The following is a 19155-nucleotide window of genomic DNA, read 5'->3' as shown; positions in this document are numbered from 1 at the left end:
TACTGTTTCCTATTTGCTGAGACTATATATATATATATATATATATATATATATATATATATATATATATATTTGCTGAGACCATTAATAACAGACTTTTAAGAAAGTAATAGCATGGAAAAGCGATAACTTTTGATTTTCCACATTTTATTTTCGTACAGCTGAACTTGTGAAACACTAAAATACCTCAACGAAACATTTTTTATAGTTTTAAGAAGTCTTTAACAAATCTAAATTCAGCACTCTTTCCATTGAACTCAGTATATTGCCTCTTGCGCTACATTCTGTTGCCCTCTTTCAAGCATTTTATACTAAAATACTAATAATTCTTCTTTTCTTTTTTTGCAGAACTGCGTCAGCTTCAACGGAAAGCACTTTCCAAACAGTTTAATACTCGGAAATGTGGTAAGTCTGAGAATTTTTGCTTATTATTACTTTTATACATTTCAAAGATTGCGTGGCGTATGCAAACAAGTTTTCTTTTTTGAAAATGAAGCTTATCTTGTCATGAGATTAATGATGTGAATGTTGTTTTCACTGAAAATTCTTGCACTCGTCCGACTAATTTGTTGATGTTTTCTTATGTAGAAGAGCTTATCGTTGGTTGTAGCTGACTTTTAACACATAGTTTCATTATTGAAAAGTAGTGGGATTATATATTATCATAAGTTAGTAGCAAATGCTGCTGAAATTATCAATTTTGATATCTTTAGTTTCCAAATAACATACTTCAGGTCGCAACAAGTTGAGTTACTACTATTTTTCGATGTATAAATGAAGTAAAAACTGTTGTCAAGTAAAGAATGAGTATCGTCCTAAAATTTTCAACAATAAAAGATGTGACAATCTATTTTTTTTAGTAGAAATTTCACTAGTGTTTCACAAGTTCAAGTAACAAGTTCAACAAGTCAAATTACAACTATTTCTCTGCTTACAAGCGTTGTAAAAACTGTTGTCAAGTAAGACGATATATTTATAAATGAGTGTCCTGAATGTTGTGATAAACTGTTTTCTTAGTAGAAATGTCACTGGTGTTTCACAAGTTCAGCAGTAATACTAATTTCGTTGAAATCAAAGTGTAAGAAAGACTTAAATGGTTTGTGTGAGGTGAACGCTTGTATTTGTTCTCTTTAGGGCGCATATTTGAGGCAGTTTAAGGGTCATATATGTATGATTTTTTTTTTTTAATTAAATACAACTACTTTGTTGCTTATAGACACGTAAAAACTGCTGCCAATTAACGAATTAATATTTTACTACACATTTCAGCCAGAAAAGTTGTGATAAACTGTTTTCTTAGTAGAAATTTCACTGGTGTTTCACAAGTTCAGTTGTAAAATTTCTTATAATTATACCAAAAATCGTTCAAATACAATTGCAAAAGATGCTGAAATGGTTTCTTTGAGTTAAACGCTTGCCTTTCTTCACTTTAGCGCGTATAAATATTGTAGATAAAAAAAATGTAAAATTTAATTTTAAATTCCGAAATGGAAAAATCAGCATCTCATTGTATTTTATGCAATGTCGCCCGCTTTTCAAATATTACATGCTAAACACTGGCTTTGCTTGACATTAAAGTCGTTGTAGCAGTTGCTTTATACACCGAGTTAAATGCTGTAAGCGCCTAAAAGTATGCTTTTTATTACAAAGTTAAGACTATAAAATTATAACAAAAAGAAAAGTTAGCGCATGAATTCAGGGCGGAAAAACTACAAAAAAAATGATAAAATTACAACATTGCAGTAAAACACGGAAGTTTTTCGCCGCTTGCTGCTGACTGTCGCTTGAAAAAAAAAGCGCGCGCGTACCAAAAAAAAACAACACTGAGGCCATAAATTATTCTACGCGCTTTGTTGGTAATAAAAAGCCATTAGCAATTTGGCAACCCCCAGCGTGTAAGTTGCAACACAAAAAAATAAAATACACGAAAATGTAATAAAAATGAAAAATAAATGTCAAGCGCCTTAAAGCCTACCAAGCTACAAGAGTATTATGCTTGTGTGACAAGCAACACCAAAGACAAGCCGCATCCAGCACGCTTAAGTCGCTTGCTTGCGCTGTATTCACAGAAATTTAAATTATTTGCCAACTGTTGCATACTGCGCGGCGCTGGGGCTTTGCTAGGTGCTTGTGTATCAAGCGCTCACAGTTTTGCTTAGGAGGGTGGTGTGTTTGTGTGCTTATTTGCCTTATCACTTGCTCCCTTAAACAAATGTGATACGTCATTGGGAAGATGGATGATATCCTGTCAAATCTTGTCACTAAATAGGCGCAAACACAGTGGTGGATGGGTGCGTATTTTATTTGCTGGTGACAAAATCACTTATATGGAGAATGAATATTATTCCAATGAATATCATAAAGAAAACTTTGGTAAACAATTTAAAGTTTTTCTGATCTTTTTTAAAATTAATTTTGCGAAAATTATTTATAAAAAAATAAAAAAAAAACAATAAAAATAAATTGATTTTAATTATTAAATTCATAATCAAAAAAAAAATTGTAAAAATTTTAATATTGTTAAAAAAATAAATTTTGAATTTTTTCCTAATTTTTTTTTTTTTATTTTATTTTAAAATTAAATAGAAATTAATTAAAATTTTCACATTTTTTTAAATACTATTAACTTTTTAACAAAAATAAAAATTTTAATTTTTGATAACCAATTGCATAAAAATTTAAAGTAAAAATCCAAATTTTTGTAATTTTATTTTAGATTTTAATATTATAATAACATTATTTTTTTTTAAATATTATAATAACATTATTTTTTTTTAATATTTAATTTTTAAAAATAAATTTAATAAAAATTAATAGCTCCAAATATTTTCTTCATTTTTTTTATTAAAAAAAAAATCTAAAAAAATCTAAAAAGAAAATTTTGTGGAAAGTTAAAATTTATATTTCTTTTAATCCAATTAATATTTTTTACAAAAAAGATCCATAAAATAAATTTCTGCTTTATATATCTCATTGAGCACCCAAACATGTACCAACTTTTACCATCGCTACTAACCCTTCGAATCTATAGGCAATCACTTTCACCAAATAGTCCACCTGATGCGCCTGAAAGCATGCTAACAAACACATATGAACAAACAGAAACGTAATCCATTTTACAATAAAAAAATCTGTTTAGGCTGTTTCAACTATATACGCCTGAAGCGAGGGAGTTGGGAAGTTAGTGAGAAAGAGAAACAAAGAGACAAATAGAGACACACAGAGCAGACGGTAGCTATCTAGCTGAGAGCTATTTAAAAACATTAATAGAAAGTGAGAGAAGGAGAAAGCGAATGAAAGAGCAATTTTACACTCACTAGCTGAACTTCGAAATTTCGAACTCAAATTCGAATAAGTAAACGCTGCTTCATTCAACAATTAAAACGACATAACACCGCTTTCTCACCCTTCAAAGCTTGTAACGATAATATTGAACTGCCCACCCACCTCTTCAACTTGCCTCATGTGGTATTCCGATTATTAAAGCTGCGTTGCCACACCAACCCCCACCAACCACCAGGCGGCTACTATTTGACACGCTGTTGACAATTTGCAATTTGTTGTTGTTTTGAACCACCATACTGCCGCCATAGTAACCTCCACAACCCACCACACCAGCAGTGCAACCACCACCACTTGCAGCTTGCACCTGCAGCAGCAACCTTTAACACGCCAATAACAATAATAATAAATATACGTGCAACAGCAACAACAACGATAACAACATCCTTGAAGCTTACGAACCAACCAATCAAGTGACAAGCAGACAACTAAAGCCAACCGGGCCCGGATTCGCTAGGCTCGTTACGATCTATTTTACCCGCCGAAGGTCAGTTCACTGCAGCTAGGGGTGTTGAGGAGACAATAAGGCCGTCCAGTATGTAAATGTTGTGGATAAATAAGAACAACAACAACAGCAGCATCAACACTAGTTGATAACTAAAACAAATGCAGCTGCAATTGCAGCGACGTAGACGTCAACGTCAGCAGCGGCATTGATGACGACGCCGTCCAGTAGCAAAAGCAAAAACAAAACGCAATAAAAAATATAGCAGCAGACACTAAAATATTACATTTGGACTGTACTTTGATTGCCCTGGATATCCTGGCTTTCACTGCTCGCTGCAGCTGAGCTGTTTGCTCCTCCCCGCCACCTTGATCGCTGCATAGCTTACTTGGTGTACTTCTACACACATTTGTCTCTAGTCTTTTTGCTTTTTCCTGGAGTTTTAAACATTTCAGGGCAATTTTGTTTTATTCCTTAATATGCAGATGAGCTACCATATGTGCTGCAGTTCTCTCGTAGCTGGAAGTGGAAGCTTGTTGTTTTCACATGTATTTTTCCTTTTGAATAGTAGAATTAGCGGATAGCCTTGAAGCTATGATTCGCAGCAAGAGTTCTGCAAAAATCTAGCTGAAGCTTTGATATTATCAAAGTTTCCTTGAAATCTGCATTGTTTCGGAGCTTTTATATCTAATTAGAGATCTCCGAATACAACTCTGAAACAATGTTCGCACTTACTGTACAAAAAAATAAAGCATATTTGCGACCAGATTGTTGAAGCAGCACTAATCGTCCATTACATTGATTTTTAAGCCACATGAGCACATTTGAAGGCAAGGTCTTGTGGCGAAATAGGCACCATATTGGTATCTCAACACAGATGAACTCTAGAAAGTACATCTCCAAGCTGTTTTGGCGATCAAAAATTTGACAGCAGTCAACATTCTTCAAGGATTATCTAAAGAAAGACGAAATTACATTGAGAGACACCAAGGAAAGATCAAAATCATGTATTCTCTGCTCAATAGAAGTCCACCAAACTAATCTTCTTGACAGTAAATATGGACGAATATCGCAAATCGTGGTTTCTATGACATATTTCACTCACTAGAGTCGCTATAATCGTTACTAGCTGTAGGTGAAGGTAGCGAAGATTTGCTGAAAGCATTTTAGGCTGAACTTTTGACCTTTTAGCGGTTTGTTGTAGTCAGTTCACTTATAAAATAAATATTTATATGAAAAGAAGTGGAACGTTTCTTAGTCACACATAGGTCTCCTTACAGAAACATATATTTTGTCTGGAGAATGGAATGTATCCTAGCCACTCAGGAGGCTTTGTCTGGAGGAATAGATTTTTAACAAGCCTACTCTTATCTTTTCTGTGTATGAGCCCCAGATTTCCATTTCGGACTTGAATATCAAAAATGATAATAAATTGAATATATCTGCCTTCAATTCAGCGCATTAAGATAAGGCATTTTCGACATAGAAGAACCAAACCAGTATTTCGATATTTTATTTATTAAAACAAGTAAGGACAGGCTAAGTTCGGGTGCAACCGAACATTTTATACTCTCGCAATTTATTTATTTAACTTTATTAAGATAACACACAATTTGATCCAATTTGAAAATCCTAGAATTAGGTATATGAAAGCTGAAAAGTTATAGTCCGATTTCGACAATTTTTTCACAAGTGATGCCACAGATCATATACAGTATTTGTGTAAAGTTTTATTTCGCTATCTTCATTGGTTCCTTATGTATATATTATAAAGTGAAGGAATAAGATGGAGTTCAAAATTGAGTTACATGGGAAGTTGTCGTGGTTGTAAATCGATTTCATCCATTTTTCACAAGTGTCCTCAAGGTGTCAAGAAAATATTATATACCGAATTTCATTCGAATCGGTCGAGTAGTACCTGAGATATGGTTTTTGACCCATAAGTGGATGCCACGCCCATTTTCCATTTTGTAAAAAAATCTGAGTGCAGCATCCTTCTGCAATTTCTTCTATAAACTTTAGTATTTCTGACGTTTTTCGTTAGTGAGTTAACCCAATTTTAGTCATTTTCAACCTAACCTTTGTATGGGAGGTGGGCGTGGTTATTATCCGATTTCTTTAATTTTTGAACTGTATAAGGAAACGGCTAAAAGAAACGACTGCAGATAGTTTGGTTTATATTGCTTTATTGGTTTGCGAGTTATATACAAAAAACCTAATTGAGGGCGGGGTCAAGCCCACTTTTCCAAAAAAATTACATCCGAATGTGCCCCTTCCTAATACGATCCTATGCTCCAAATTTTTTTCATAACTTTGTTTATGGTTTAGTTATGACACTTTATATGTTTTTGGTTTTCGCCATTTTGTGGGCGTGGCAATGGTCCCATTTTCGAAAGCAACCTCCTCAGGGTGCCAAGGAATACGTGTTCCAAGTTTCGGTAAGATATCTCAATTTTTACTCAAGTTATCCGCTGCACGGACGGACGGACAGACAGACATCCGGATTTCAACTCGTCTCGTCATCCTGATCATTTTGATATATATAACCCTATATCTAACTCGTTTAGTTTTATGACTTACAAACAAGCGTTATGTGAACAAAACTATAATACTCTCTTAGCAACTTTTGTTGCGAGAGTATAAAATTACACAAACCTGTTGAGAATTTCAAGTACAATATATACTAATTGAGTGAAATAACATTTTTTATTTTATTTTCTGAAGAAAACTCTGCTGCTAGGCTTATAATAAATCTCTCTATGACCGATAAACGTCACAAATCACCTTTCAAACAGTTTTTCTTCAACAAACCAAAGCATTTTTATGACTTCCAACGCTCTACTCACCTGTCCAGCTCTCTCTCCCATACACCATTGCCGCCAACAAGTTATAAATATTTTATATTTCAAATTTACTGTTATTATTGTTTGTCTCATTGTTGTTATTATTGTTTTGTTAGTATATTATCTGTTTGCATGCGCATTTATGCGGCAATTTTAAATGCGCGCTTTTATGACACTTGGCTCGCGTTTTGTCGTTTATTTCAAGTATTTGCTGCTCTTTTTCTATTTTTCGTATTAACACTTTTGCTGCTACTATTTTTTCTCCCACAATTTAGTGTTTCAAGTGCATTTGCGCATTTTACCACTTTCGTTTGTTGTGATTTTATGCAGCTAAATGCTTTGATTAAAGCGGATTTCTACTGAGTGTGTCGCGTTTTTTGTGTGTTCCATGTCGTTTGAGTGATTCAATGGAACATAAGTTGTTAAGCTGAAAGCGGTGTTTATTTGAAAAAGTGGTGCACTTACTGATTGTGCTCTACTATTAATGGAAATTAAATTGCTTTTTCTTTTGGATATTTTATAAAATAACTCACGGTTGATTAAAAAAATATTAAAAAAAAATTCTGATGCATTAATTTTTTTTTAATAAATTACGAAAATTTATTACAAAAATCAGTACATAAAAAGTTCAATAATTTTTTTATCTAATTTATTTATAAATAATTTTATAAAAACTCTACAAAATTTTGGTATATTTTTGATTGAGATAATTTTCACTGAAAATTATTTTTTTTTTTTATTAATATATATTTATTTTATTTAAATTTTAATAACATTTTTTTTTTGTAGCAAAATTTATGACAATTTATAAAGGTTAATCTTCAGAATTAATACAATAATATTTAATTGTTTTCATCAGCATGAAATTATGCCACATGAAAAAGTAGGCAGAACAAAAAAGAATTTAGGAGACAACATTGTAGCATACTTTGCGGCATCCATATTAGAAACAGACATACAAAAACGGGATATAGAATAATTGAATAAAATAATAATAATTAAATAACATTTTTGTTAAATTTTTTTCATCATAGTGCCTAAAACTATGCCGCATTTATTAATAATTGACCTTAGCGCCTAAATGTAGGCAATATTCATAATTTCTTCAATCATATTTGTAAAGTATTATTAGCGGTTTTTCAAGTTTTGTGCACTAAAATCCGCTTTTCAGCGTTACGAAAAGAAACAACTAAAACACATTATAAAATGAAAGTAAAAAGGGTAGCAAAAATTGAGAAAGCATTTTCAAACATATTCAACATTAAAATCTGTAAAATTATACTGCATGTAATAATATTTGCTAAAAGCGCCTAAATGTAGGCAACACTAATAAGATCTTCATGTTAGTAAACTTATTAACAATGCTGCTTTCTATGTTTTGTGACATAAAACATCGCTTTGAAACAAAACAAAAATTCAAGTAACAAAAACGTAGCATACTTTTCAGCGTCAAGATATGAAGTAGAAAATAGCTTTTGGAAGGGATAATGAAAATATACAAAAAACTGCCAAATACTTCCTTTATTATTGATATATTTATAGTAAAAACGACTATTAATCACCATCTTCTTGTAAGCAGCCTCTCTGATTTAGTCTTTGGTATATTTTTGATGTTGATACAACCAGAGCATTGGCTATATGAATTTTAAAAATGATATGAATAAAAAATTTCTATTTTGAATTTATTGTTTGATCATTATCACATTATCTTTGCTGCAAACTTAGCCGAGAGAGTTGTCTCAGCATCGCTTTAGAATCGTAAAGTCATTACCAACACCAGAAGATCGGCTAGGATCACGAAGAGTTCAATTGAAATGGGGTTGTATAGGTTCTTTCAACTTATTGCATTTTCACTGTCTAGGTCTAAACTAGAATTCTAGCTAATATTTCTACAACCTTTTTATGGACTTATTTCAGTCGAACAGCAATTATCTTCTGATTTTCTAAAAGACCTAAAGTAGATGAGCAGCTCGCACTCGCCCGACTTCGCTTTAAGGGGTTATATACAGTTAGACGGCCGAAAAAAAGTGAATTTTCCAGAATTTTTTCTGAGAAAACTTTTTAATTTATTGATCCAAAAATTTATACACATATTATGTTATCTTTTAACTGTATTTGCAGACTTAGTACTAGTAAAAATATTTATTTGAAAAAGAGCTACAGCTGATCTCCAGGAGCTCCTCTCAAAAAAGACGTTTTGCGGTGACTACTATATCTCTAGTAATTAATCGAAGGAATAAGCAAAATAAAATTTTTTGATAAAATGGCGGTTTCTCAAAAAAAAAATCGATTCTTCACCGAAATTTCGGCCTTAAATTGTTTATAAAAAAAAATATATATTTATCGGAGAGAAAAAATCTTCGATTAATTACTAAAAAATATATTTAAAAAGGTCGTGTTAAAATTTGAGACTAATCGGTCTAGCCGTTTTCGAGTAATGTTGGTCACCGACTTTGAAAACACCATTTTGAGAAAAACGCTCTGCCGCTCGGACCTTGTACTTCCAAGCGCTCTAAAACGCCTTTTCAAATTTGATTGTAACTTTGAAAATATTCACCGGAATGATATGAAATTTTCTGTGTGTATTCTTAAATATATGTACATTTAGAAAATGAAATAATAAAAAAATCGATTTTTTGAAAATTCTAACTGTATATAACCCCTTAAACCCAATCGATTCAACAACGTTCCTTAAAACTTCAACTGAAACATTTAGAGTCCTTAATTCTTCTACTCACACCTTTATTTAGCCAAACTCCCTCACTCACTCCCTTCAACTGATACTCAACAGTGTAATTTATTATACTTTTATTGCCTCACATAATATTTTATTTTCACAACTCGCGCAACCAACACACACAAAAAAACGCGGTAAATATGCGAGGTTAAATGTCTGTGTCACATTACTTAAGGTAGTCAAGGCGCATGAAGGACCGCGAGTTGAGTCAAGGAAAGTTTGTTGAAGAGGGGAGAGAGCGGCAGTAGGGCAAACCGCAAATCGTTTGTGATGTGTTGTGCCGCATCTGTGTCAAATAAGTAGGATAACAAGTGCCACAACAACAACAACACACAGTTGCATGTAAACATAAGAATAACAACAACTATGCTTCGAAACAAACAAACAAAAATAAGCAAGAGTGCGACACAAAGGTTTTGACATGAAAATACATGGTGAGAGCGTGGCTCGGGGAACCATGCGCCACAAGCTGCGAATCCAGCTGCCGCGCGAGTCAAGCCAAGTCAAGGCAAGTGTAGCTGAACGCGGGAATGGGCAACCGTTCAGTGTCTCGCTGCAGCGCGCAAAGTAAAAGAAGCGGTTGCCTTTCTTCGCAGCTGCAAATATGTGTGTGTAGTTGAGAGGGAGGCTGTATATTCAAGGCACATGAGGTGTCATGTTGCCGTTGCCGCCAAACGAGCGCACCAGCTCGCACAAAAATGCTTAGATAAACAACGCGAAATGGCTTTGTACTGTCTGTTGACGTAGTGAAAGCAATTTTCAACCACTTGTTGGGCGCATAAATGCCATGAAATGGAAAGAAGATAGTGCATAAGGTATGTGCGAAAGCTTGAAAAGGAGTATGTAAGGAAAGGGAGGTGTAGGGCTTGACAAAAAGGTCGCGTAATGAATGAAGCGGAAAAAGGAAAGCTGTGACACACTGGGTCAACTGGAGACCAGTGGTTCAAAGGTTATTGAACGGCAAAGGTGAATACAAAGAAAGAAGGGAAAGAAAAGGTCGCGGAAAGGCGGCGCAAAACCGTGATCGATAATTTCTCAAGATTATCGAGATCCATAGGGTCCTCGTTCAGTTGATTTTAATGGCTAGTTATATGGAATTACTATTATTTCTCTCTCCCCTCTGTACTTCTATTTGCTCTCAGCAATCTGTAGACCGACCACGGGATCTCTAAACAACAAATATCGGAGATAGCCTCAAACCAATTCACCAACAGTTTTGAATTCCATCTTTCGAATAGTTGGATTGCTCTAGGAATAATATATAACAGAAAAACCAAACTTTCTACAGAGAGCTGAGTTTCTAGAGCATTATGTACTAATTTTCCAAGTCCGAAAAAGAGACTTCACGCTATCTCCATCGGCTTCACTGAATCTAGGAACTCCTAATTGAAAGTAACTATATCCCTCTCGTTCAAAAGATCCAATCTGCAATGGATATCTCTCAGAAATCAACTTTGAATTCAAATACGCAAGACCATCTAGCTTAAAGTCCAGACTATATGCAATAGTTCTTTTACCTTCTTTTGAATCGTTTGAATCGTTGGGTATCTGATAGATCCCTTTATAAAAGCAAGACCAAACTTTTTGCTAAGAAGCTCCGGTGCATGAGTTGGTTCAGAATCAATTTGAAAGTTTCAAGGCCAGAAAGATGAGGTTCCCGCTTTCTCACTGAGACTAATTGAGTCAGCGAAAATCCAGATTGGATTGAAATTAATTCCAGCAAATCCTATATGTCAGCATCAGAGAGGTATAAAAATTTTAAAACGATCTCTCTGGGTATCTCCTAGATCCATTTATAAAAGCAAGACCAAACTTTCTGCAGAGAACCCGAGTTTCTACAGCATTCCGAACCAACTTGAGTTTCAAGACGCGAAGAAGATGATTCACGCTTCCTCACTGAGACTAACTGAGTCAGCGAAAACTCAAATTTAAAGTATATTCTTCCCGCTGATTTCAAAATATACTATACTAACGGATCCAACTTCATTCCAGAGTGGTATCATGAGTCTTCCCTTGTGTGTCCTTAGAGTCAAAACCTGATCCTTAAAAGGATCTGCTATTTTATTTGTTTTTTCTTTATTTTCCGTACTTCATTTTACACTTAATATTATCCTTCGCTTTTTATTTATGTTTACGCTTACCTTTGACAGCCATTTGAGCGAAATCTAATGCCCACGCACCGGTGCGTATGAGTAACATATTTCTACATTTCAATGGCGTGAGGTTGCAAAGGGTGCAAAGTGCGTGCATATATACTGAATAAAGTAAAGTCAACGCGTTGTGAGTACAGCTTTAAAGTCAAACACAAGCCAAAGCAAGTGCAACCAGCGCAGCAAGGACATTGTGTATAGTAAACTACTCTACTATACACAATGTTCTTGCTGCGCTGGTTGCAGAGGGTAGAGAGGACGCCAAGGAGCTGAGCCGTGGCAGACAGTCATGCAACCGGAAGAACTTGCTGACTTTCACTAGTTTTTTGCGCGACTTTTGTGTGTATGTTGCACACTTTATTATGCCTGCCACAGTGCGTGGCAACTATGTAGAATAACATGCAACAACAATAACAACGATATTATTATTGAAAATGAAAATAAAAAACCGCAAGCAACATAAACAAAGTTGACATAGAAAGCGTATAGCGAAAGCGCGTGAAGAGCGTCAGAGGAGAAAGAAGGCACGATGATTTGAAGCCAGGAAACTTGCACTTAGCGCGCAAACATCACGCAAAGCGTTAGTCAAGTGTAATTGCTAGCAGCAGGCGGTGCGCTGCGCTAGACGCATGTGGCATGCAGCAAGAAGAAGCATTGAGTAAGGCACACAACGGAAGAGTTAAATAGAAAGTCAACAGCAGCAAAATCACAACTAAATTTGTTGCAAGCGTTGCTGCATTTGTCAGTTGGTGTGTGTATGCGTGCGCGTGGCACGTGAGACTGTGGATGCAACGCTCAGTTGTATATATGTATATGTATGATCGCGTGTGCGCTTGACAGCCAACAAGTGTTGTACAAATCAAGAAAAAACATTTGATAAAACTTGTGGAAATTAAAAGGCAAAATGTACAACAACAACAAAACCTGCAACAAACAACACAACAGCGCAAACAAACTTGTCTTAACTGTAGAAGTGTGCAAAAAATCAAAACAACAACAACAAATAACGTGAAGTTGCATGCAACACACACAAAGTTGCAAGAAAATCGCCACTTCAAGTTGCCGCTGCTGCTAAGCTAGCGCACGCCAATCGCCAACAAGTTTTTTGCTAATACCAACTGCGTCTCCACTGCTCTCCGCGCGCATCATTGAGCACTCCACCGCCGCCTGCTCACTTTGCCATTAACGCTCATTTGCCAGTTACGTTTGCTTGCCTGCCAACAGAAATTAATCCAATCCGTTTTTTTCTCTGTTGTTGCTGCTACAACTATTTATTGTTGTTGTTGTTGCTGTTACTTTTGTTGTCGCTGCTAAGCAATCTGAAAAGCTTAAATGAAGTAATAAAATAAACGTCAAGTTTTTATGCCACTCACTCGGTGTGTAGCACATCTTCTTTTTGCTGTTGGACGAGCGCTCGCCGGTTGAGCGTGTGTCTAGAGGTTGGTGGGCTGAAGTGGTGTGAGTTGCAGTGGCATGCTGCATAGCCTTTGAATATTGGCAGCTTAAAATCTCAAATTGTCATTGCTTATTTCGCTGTTCGTCTTCAAAAAAAAAAAAAACACACTGGTGGCTAAAAAAATTCCTGGATTTTAGATTTTTTTTTAATTATTTTTAATTGTTAAATGCAGTTGTTTTATAAAATTATAATACTTTGAAATAATAAAAAAAAAAACCGAAAATATAAAATATCTGAAAATCTGTTTGTAAATATATTTTTAATCTTAAAATTTTTTTGTTTCGAAAATATTTTAGAAAATTATAAAAAATTGTATTTATAAAATATTTATTTTAAAAAACTTTATTTATTTAAAAAATTTAATCATTTTTTTTTATTCCTTGTTTTGTTTTCGAAAAAACGTTTATACTTAAATTGAAAAAAAATCTTAATTTTTCTAATTTCTGATAATTTTTTTTACCTTTTCCTGTTGAAAAATTCTTAATTTGTCTGATTCTGATTTTTTTCTGTTGATTTTTTTTAAATTTCGTTTATATATATATTTTTTGAAAGTATTTTTAATATGTAAAACTTTTTTTTCGAAATTCCGAAAATTAGAGAGTTAAACAAAAAAATACAAAAATAATATTATTGTTAAATTTTTTATATTAAAATTAGTTTAAATTTTGTTTTTAATGCTTATAAAATTAAAATATTTGCAATTTTTTTTTGAATATTTTTATTTTATTTTATTAATTTAATTATTTATTATTTACAAACTTTCAAATTATTGGTTAATACTGACTTTTTTTACTTTTGCTGATGAAATTTCTTTAAATTTCGTTTGTTTAATTTTTATTTATTTTTTTTAAATACTTTTAATATGTAAATTTTTTTTCGAAAATATTTCTGAAAATTAGAAAAAAATCTAAAAAATTACCAAAATAAGATTATTGTTTAATCTTTCTATTAAAATTAGTTTAAAATTTGTTTTTAATGCTAATAATATTCCAATATTATACATTTTTTTTAATATTTTTTTATAATACTATTTAAAAAAATTTCAAATTATTTTCAGTTAAGTTTTTACATGTAATACAAATTACTATTTGTTTTTTTACTAAAAATAATTTTATATTAAACTAAAAAAAAATAAAATAATTTGGTTTTAAAAGTTAATCCAGATATATTTTAAATTTTGCTGAATTCTCTTTAAATATAAAATATCAAATTTCAATAAATCTTTTCATTAATCTTTCAACTAAATGTTTTTCCATAAGAAGTTTATACTTCTTTTTTTTATTAAAAGTTAAAAAAATTTTAAGTTTTTTAAAACATATTTTTCGAAAATGAAAAAAAATATTATTCTAAATTTTTTATAATAATAATTTTTATTTTTTTTTTATTTCCAATATTAATTGCTATAGGAAGTTAATTAAAAAAAATATTTTCGTTTATCTAGTTTCAATGAAACGTTTTTGCTATTAGAAGTTTATACTAATATTTTTTAGTAAAGTTTATACTAATTTTTTTTAATAATGATTTTAATATTTTTCGAAAATGAAAAAAAATTCTAAATTTAGTATTATTATTATTTTTTATATTAATTGCAACATGAAATTTATACTAATTTATGTTAAAAAAATATATTTTAATTGATTGATAGAATTGAAAACTATTTCAATATTTTCAAAAAAAAAATTCGATAATTTTAATTTTTTTTTATAAATTTCATAAATATAAAATATCAAATTTCAATTCCTTCCAACAATTTCTATAAGTAGTTTATTATAATATTTTTTATTAAAAGTAAAAAAATTTTAAATTTTTTTCGAAAATAAATAAAATTATTATACATTTTTGATGATTATTTTATTTTTAATTTCCAATATTAATTGCAACACGAAATTTATAGTAATTTATTTAAAAAAAATTATTTTAATTGATATAGTTTTCAATATTTTCAAAAAAAAATTTCGCTAGTTCAAAGAAAATTCTTAAATTAAAATTTAAATTAGATTCCTTTAACAATATACAGTATAAATTTCCTTCAATTTTAATACAGCGTTGAACAAAAATTTCCAAAAAATCCACTAACAATCACACAACTCAAAAATCGAAAGTCACCGTTTGAAATTGAAAATCACATACAGACACATCGAATTTTAAAATTGCAACAAAACAACGATAATTAACATTTTCTAATAAACAATTGGAACAGAACGTCAGTGAGCGCTACATACATTAAAGGCTTGTCTGAATCGATGAGCATAATCTATAATTGACAGGGCCAGCTACAACAGCGTTGATATGCAATATGTTGTTCTTGTTGTTTAATGTTTTCAATGTGATAATAAATGCATTCGGGCGCTTCATAGCCAACATTTAAATTGTGTGGCTTCAATTCATTAGAACTAATTATATGCCGACAAGTTGGCCGGGGCGTATGAGTGATATGCAATTTCAACCAAAATGTATTGTATGCCGCTGTAATTGTTGTTGTTTTTGTTATTGTTTTGACGTGCTGCTGCACAAATTCCTATTACAGATGCCATTTATTAGCTGATGATAGATAAAGGCTTACAAGCACAAAAGCTCAAACACAGACTCAAGCATCCATAGTACATCATTATTATTACTATGCCATCAGCCGAGTACAACAACAACAAAAACAAAAGTGTGGCGCATATTTCACCGAATTGTACACTTGTTTTGTGTAGTTGCCTGACAACATTTATTGCAATACAACAACAATAGGGTTCACTGTAATGAAGCGTAAGGCTTTTGCAGACAAAAGAGTGTGAGTGTGCGAGAGAAGTAGGGTGGAGCGCAGCAGTGTGGGTAAGAGCGTGCGAGTACCCTGTGATTGAAGCTATTTATATAAGCATGCCGTTTTCAATTAACTCGTCCGCCAAGATTGTTGTATTATAGGCTATTTCTTGGTACTAGGCAAAGCAGCGGTTTATTTGCCAAATTCAAGACCGTTAAGCGGCTTAAGCTAGTGCCGCAGCTGGTTGATTTTGATAAGTTGAAAATTCACTTACAATTAGGAACAATTGCACGACTTGTCTGTTCATTGAAGTAGAATAATGCTCATTGTTATTTTACTATTTTGCATGCCTTGCTTGTAAGGCGCAATTTGGCCATAACCGCAGCTTTAATGCATGCAATTTGTTGCAAACAGGAGGCAAATTGATTTAATGTGATCAGTATGGAGAAAAAAAACTGTCAAATAATGTTTTACAAAGACTGACGTGACATTAGAAGGAGTGTCATAATCCATTGACAATCACAATTTTCCGTTTTTTTTTTTATTTAATAATTTTATTTTCAAATTTAACTAAGTTCAATATGAAATATTTTTTTAATTCTCTAAAAAATTTTAAAATTAGTTTAATAATTTCGAATGTATATTTTTTTTGAAATTTGGAATTTTTTTTTTTCAATTCAATTTATTTTTTTTTAATAAAATTTTTAAAGTCATAAATTTAATTGTTTTGTGGTTCTTTGGAATTTGTTTTCTTTACTTCAGTTAATTTCTTTTAATGAATTGTATGAAGGGATTTTAAAAAAATAAGTTAAATTTTAACATTTTATTTAAACATTTTTGTGTGTTAAATTTTGTTTCTAAAATCAGTATCAAAAATTTTTTGAAGTTCCAAAAAAATTTATATAAAAAAGTTTAAAAAATTCTAAATTTAAGCATTTTAAATTGTTTTCCAAATTTTAATTTTTTAATTTAGCTCTTTTTCAGTATGTTTTTTTTTTTTTTTTTGTTATAATTGTACATTTTTTATTTGAGTTCAGATATTTTATTTCTTCTAAACAATATTGTAAGGCAGACTAGCTTTACAGGCTTCAAAAAATCGATTTTTTTGTTTTGTTTTAAATCGCTTCCAAAACTATCCAAGAATATGTCTTTAAAATTCCAGAGGCCAATTCGACATATTTTCGAAGCTAGAGCAGTTTTAGTGGCCGAGCGTCGAGCAGGTGCGAATGCTCAGGCAGACCTTTAAAGCGCGTTTTCTCGAGTTTTCATTTCCACAAGTGTTAGAAAACGGTGCCGGCGATAGCAAAAAGGATACTACTTGTTTTGCAACTTAAAGTCATTTTTTTTTTATTAAAAAAGTGAATTTTTTTTTTCAAACTTCGAAAAAATTTGGAATTTTATAACTTCTTCGGTATTTTTTTAGTTTGATTCGACTGTTTCAGATGCATCGCACGACCTTCATCACCAGCACCGATTTACAAGTGCAGACTACTGGCGCTCCAGAAAAATACTTACAACTTTGAAAAAATTTCAATATTTTTTAATAATAAATATTGTTTTTTAAGCCTTAAATATAGTACACTATCGTCTTAAAATTCCGTTTACCGCAATCATTTCCTTCCCTTTCAAAAAAAGTTGCTAAAAAACGCTTTTTTCGGCTTCTAAAGCAGACTACTGCCTTAAGCATTGTGGAATATTTTTGTCAAAATATTTTTATCATTTATAAAATCAGTATAAAAAAATTGTTACTACATACAAATTTATACAAAATATTTAGAATTTCATAATTATTATTATTTTGAATTATCCATATTAATAAAATTTGTTTATTTTTTTTTTTATATAAAAATTATTATTATTAGATGTTTATTTTTTTTAAATGATTTAGAGTCCAGTTAATATTTTTTTCACAAATATATAAAATAAAATATATAAATTGATTTTTTTTTTAATTTTGAAAGTATCAGTTGAGTTTTTTCTTTAATTTTTTTATATGAATATTGATTTATAAACGTTTGTTTAAATTTTTTTAATTTTATAAATTTAGAAATAAAATTGTTCATACTTTTATATTTTTTTTTTTTTGTTTCTAAAATGTTTTAGATCCAGTTAATATTTTTTCATAAAAAATTAAATTTTTTTTTAATTTTGCAAACTTACTTCTAGTTATTTTTTTATTTTTTTTTTATATATGGATATTGATTTATAAATATTTATTTAATTTTTTTTTTAATTTTATAAACTTAGAATTTAAATTTTTTATTTTATTTTAAATTTATTTTAATTCCATCAATTTTTATTTTTTAAAATTTTTAAAATTTATAAATTTTGAATTTTTTTTAAACATATTATGTTTATTGCCTTATTATGTTTTTTTTTTTTTTACATTTTTCAATACACAATTTCTTCAATATATATTCATTTCACTTATATTATTCGTTTTAATATCCACACATCATACTTATCACTCATACGCAGTGTCACACCATATGTAATAACTGTATTGTAACTTAAATTTCCTTAAAGAAAATCGATATATATTGAAATATGAACAACACATACAGCAAAATTCATTTCTTAAAAGCAAATATGAAAAGAAAATAGCAAACAATTTCCAAAGAATATTTTTCGTCAACCTTGAAATACATTTGACAACCCACCAAATGCCATTTGACACGACACCTAACAAACATATAAAGCATTTAACTGCCACTTAAGTCTAGCGAAAATTTGTTTTTAAGCAACTTTCGAACTAAAAAAAGTTATGCCCAAAAATATGCTTTACACAGACAACTTCAATGCGACGGCATTTCTTGGCATTGCTTCAGTCTAAAGGGCGTCGAAAAGGTGTGTTTTTTTCGCAACTTTTGTTTGTTTGCGACGCGCAACAGCTGTCAGTTGTCTCGCCCGCATGCTAACGCAGCACATGTTGGCATACTTTTAGGCGCTAAATAACAGCGCAAACGTCTAAACACCGAGACGAGGCATCAAACGAATTGCACAACGACGAGCATTTGTTACATTTTTTATGACATTCACGCTTGCTGCGGCTGTGTAGGCGCAGCAGCGCAACAAAAGCAAAACACACACAAAAAATGTCCCGTTGTCTTGGTGTTGGTGTGTCTGCCACAGCTGCTTGTTTTTCATTACGCTACTTGCTTGACGGCCTTTTACAAGCTTTTTGCAGGCTTTCGCGTTGCTATTTTCATTTAGTTTGCTACTTTTGCTAGAATTTTTCCACTTTTTTTCTATTTTTTCCATTTCTTTATTTTTTCCATATTGTTGTTGTTGCTATTTTTATTATCTATTTTCGCCCATTGCTGCGTTCGTTCGCCTGTTGCTGCTGTCATAAAACAAGCGGCAATCATATTTATTTAACACACAGATAGATATATACAAACAGTAGCTGAGTCTTGTTGTCGTTGGGCGCCTG

At 31.5% G+C, this 19155-nt stretch overlaps 1 protein-coding gene across 1 annotated transcript in view; it reads left to right on the top strand.

The window, feature by feature from the left end:
* Positions 1-322: 322 nt before the first annotated feature.
* Positions 323-19155, top strand: part of LOC105208564 (calcitonin gene-related peptide type 1 receptor) — an 84848-nt gene continuing 66015 nt past the window's right edge. The window contains exon 1 of the mRNA XM_011178485.3: positions 323-405. The gene's annotated coding sequence lies outside the window, so the exon portion shown is untranslated. The remainder of the gene's footprint in view (positions 406-19155) is intronic.

Source organism: Zeugodacus cucurbitae, chromosome 5 (genome assembly GCF_028554725.1).
Source record: "Zeugodacus cucurbitae isolate PBARC_wt_2022May chromosome 5, idZeuCucr1.2, whole genome shotgun sequence".
NCBI classification, from domain to species: Eukaryota; Metazoa; Arthropoda; class Insecta; order Diptera; family Tephritidae; genus Zeugodacus; species Zeugodacus cucurbitae.
This window is presented reverse-complemented; position numbering and strand designations above follow the sequence as displayed.